Below are 4,178 nucleotides of genomic sequence, written 5' to 3' on the forward strand. Positions count from 1 at the left end.
TCTGTCTCAGTCCAACCCTGCCCAGAAGCCCGGGTGATACTGCGAGGCGTCTTTTTTGGGGATTTTATAGGGCATAACGTGTGCAAAGCCACATTCAAAGCTTTGAGGGATAAATGGGATGTGAATGTGGCAGTGGCACACGAGTCTCGAGAAAAGAAAGGTATAGGGTAGAAAGAGGAAAATGGGGAATAGTCTGGGCTACCGGAATTGTGCAGCCTCAAAGGTAAATATTATGAAACAGAACCAACTGAATTGTGCATCAATGCTGAGGCAAATAATGTTTTAAATTAAGCAGTTAAAACCCACCCAGCATTATAGAAAATAGTGCACATTCAGCCTTTCATACTCATTCAAAATGTATTCTCTAATAAGTAATAATTTTGTCTAGTTTGATAGCAGATGAATACCAGATCATTGACGCCATCCTGCCTACCTTCCAGATAAAAATTGTTTGTGTAAAACAGATACAGCCACTGGGAAATAGATCCAAAAAAGAAGAAGCCCGCGAGTGGTGCGCACACGCGCGCCACAGCGAGCCATGTGGTTTCAATTATTGCGCCCATGTCTGGGCACGATAATTGAAACCACATGACGGCCGGTGCTCGTAATAGACACCAATAGGCCAGGGGCGGAGCAATCCACCCGGATTTGGCCAATTGCGTGCTGTCTTTGATAAAAAGACACACGCAAAAGCCAATAGCGTGGCACGAAAGGAAATGCACACGCACAAGCGTGTGCGATTCCTAGGTACATTTTCAAACCCCCCACAAGAGGTCTCTCGCTGCGCGACCAGTGCTGCGCACTACAACGCAGGCGTGAGACCTAAATAATGGGGCTAAAGAAGAGGGAACTACACAACACGCAGACCAGTAGCTGTTTGAGGTACACCTTCATGTGTCCCTGTCTGCTTTCAATGCGCCCCAGCCTCAGCATGTTGCAGCACTGGAAAGTGCAGTCTGAGTGCGAGGGGGGGCACCAGTGGTTGTGTGAAGCGCAGCTGACAGTTGCGATGGCTTTGTTCTCATGCAAAGGCTGGAGGTGCCGATGCAGGCTGGGGCCCAAGTCAGTAGCAGCTGCCCCCTCCTTCTCCTCAAGGGCCAGCAGGCAATGAAATTCAGCCTGTATGGCCTCCAGCCTCAGCTGCCACAGCTGGGCTGCTGGCTTCTGCCTAGTAGGCTGTCGATCAGCAGGAGTAGCTCTAATAAGAAGGAAAAAGAACACATTGTAAACAATGCTCTGTGTAAGCACTTCTTTGAAAGTATATAGTAGCACAATAGCAGTACATTGCTTGTAGGGCCATTCGAATTTGATGTGATTAGAGTCACAGCCATTTTTATCCACACATGCCTCACATAAGTATGAAACTGGCTGTAAGGAATTAAGGCAGAATAACAGAACACCTGATTTTAAAAAAACTGTTATTTTTTTCTTTTAAAGAATTTCCTAGTAAACAAATACATGGGCATTTTGTGTGGAAAAATAAAAATAAATTGCCTAAAATTAATGAGTAAGACATTATGAAAAAGTATTCTTGTGCTAAATTTATGGAGGCTTGCTAGCTAGTGTGTAGGTAATCGCTACTATGCAACTCTGTAGTCTGCTGCTGGGGCAGCTTTAATGGACAATTATCTTATCCAATGGCCCTATTCTTTTGCAAAATACCTTTCCATCTTACCAAGACTCCAAGCAGATGTATAATAATGATACAACATCACACATGCCAGGGATAAAATGCAGATTTCCTGTGCCATAAGTAGACGGGGAAAAAATGATCCACTGCAGTTCAGGTAAAGGATTAAGGAACGGGATATATAGATTGTATTTGGCATCTTTGTCACAGACTGTTCCATCCGCCAAACTCAAGGCAGTTAGTCCCTCTTTACTCCCTGACCTTGCCCTCCAACACAATTTATATTTATTTCCAACAAATAAATGTTTATCGCAGTAAAGAAAGGAAACATAACTTACTTGACTATTGGGTAAGTTAGAGGACTTAAGCTGGTTGAGTGAGTAGACGTTTTACTACAAAATTCATTTGGGATGTCACTGATCATCATCATGTACCTAAGCTTTGGCTTAGTAACTGTAGTTGAAAAATATTGAGAGGGAAAAATTTGAACAGGTGTAAATCTGTTATGGAAGCCTTGAAATATCTATCACCAAATGCCATTTAAAAACTGCCGAACTTCATTGAACAGGTGCCCCTATCCGTGCAAATGATCACACATCAATATTTGATGCACCAACATTTCAGAAAGAAACCAGAGCACTCTGTGGGTTGCTACATAATCCTTTAATTCCCAGTTCGATGTGTTTCGGCAATAACTGCCTTTTTCAAGACTGGTAAAATGTCTAGGGTCATGTGACAGATTTAAATACAACCTCACTCACTCCCATTGGAATATTTGTCCACCACACAAAAAGCAAAATATAACTTTTATATTGTCCTACACCTTAACTTCAGTAACGTTTTTTAAGTGGGTTCATGCTGCACAATACACCCACCTCTCAACATGCCAGCCGTATACATATCCTGTGTTCAATAGGGAGAGGTCTTTCTTGTGATGTTTCTTGGAATATGCGCCCCTCATTGCAGCACTCACCAATTTTGGTATACAAGCTTGAAGGCTACGGTTGTAGTAGCCCCTGCCTTTCCATTTTGGAATGTCCCCATTTAGGCGGGTAAGTATCCGTGGCTGAAGTGGTTCTTGCAGTTTAAATCCATCTATCACCGAATCCCATTTGAAAACTGCTGAACGGGTGCTTCTGTCTGTGCAAATGGCCACAGGTCAATATTCGATCCACCAAAACTTCAGAAAGAAACCAGAGAACTCCAATGGTTGCTACGTAATGCTTAAATCCCCAGTTGGATGCATTTCAGCACTTATTCCCTCTTTGTCCCCTGACCTTGCCCTCCAGCACAATTTATAACTATCTCCAACAAATACATTTTTTGGGCAGTAACGAAAGGAAACATAACTTACTTGACGGCAGGGTAGGTTAGAGGACTTAAGCTGGGTGAGTAAGTAGAAATTTTACTACAAAACTCTAGTGGGATTTCACTGATCATCATCATGTACCTACGCTTTGGCTTAGTCACTGTAGTTGACAAATGTTAAGAAGGAAAAATTTGAACAGGCATCAATCTGGTATGGAAGCCATGAAATATTTAAATCAATTGGCCAGAAAAATGTGGCGAGTGGCTGCACCGCTTGACGGTGCCGATGAGCGCAAGGTTTGGGGATAATCTCCGCGCTGACACCGCCACTCCCTCTCTTGCCCTGCTCTGCCATGGCACTGAGTGGTCCCCAAAAAAATCCCAGAAGGAATAAGAGAAGGAAGAAAGGAAAAAGTAAAGACTTAAAGGGAAACCCCAAAAAGCAGAATATAGTTTCAAGCGCAAGAACATGTGTTGTTTTGCCAAATGTCAAAAAAGAAGCACAAATGGGGGCATTGAGCAACTCCGCCTGCTCGCGGAAGTCTTGCTGAGTTTTTGGGGTACTCTGCAGAAGTCCGCTTAGCTGAACTCTACCAGCTCCACCCAACCCTAGACATGAGCCATGGCTAAAACTCATATCCTTGGTCACCTGAAAAGTGAAACATACCAGCGGTCAATAATTTTGAACATTGTTACATAGACTGAACTGACCATGTGTGATATGTACGCAAGCAAGTTCATAGACATTTCTTTCACTTTTAAGATATATTTGTTTGGTATTGTTGACCACTGCTTTACAAATGTATGTTCAACTTCTATGAGTCATTGCACATATTGTCCATGTTGTGAAACATTAAGCAAATCAACATGCTGACTTTCATATTTAGGCAGGAGATTGCTATGATATGTACTGTTGAATGTTCTTAACAGCTCTATGTTATGCACACTCAATATGTCTGTAAAGTAACAAACTTGTTATCATTACCTCTTGACCTATATAGGTTGTGACAGTGCCAACATGTTTGAAACTCACACATACTATTGTCTTTTTTCACCTATGAAGTCCTTGCTTGCATACATGACATTTGCACAACCTTTGATTTGTTTACTAATTTTAGTATGCCTATTTGCTTAGTATATGTAGGCAATTTCAGACATGTAATATGGATATTAAGTTTCATTTTTATACAAACATCAACTAATGCTTTTTGCATGGCAAGTTGTCGTGCTAAACTTAGAT

The sequence above is a fragment of the Triturus cristatus genome, chromosome 5_1, assembly GCF_964204655.1.
Source record: "Triturus cristatus chromosome 5_1, aTriCri1.1, whole genome shotgun sequence".
Lineage (NCBI taxonomy): Eukaryota > Metazoa > Chordata > Amphibia > Caudata > Salamandridae > Triturus > Triturus cristatus.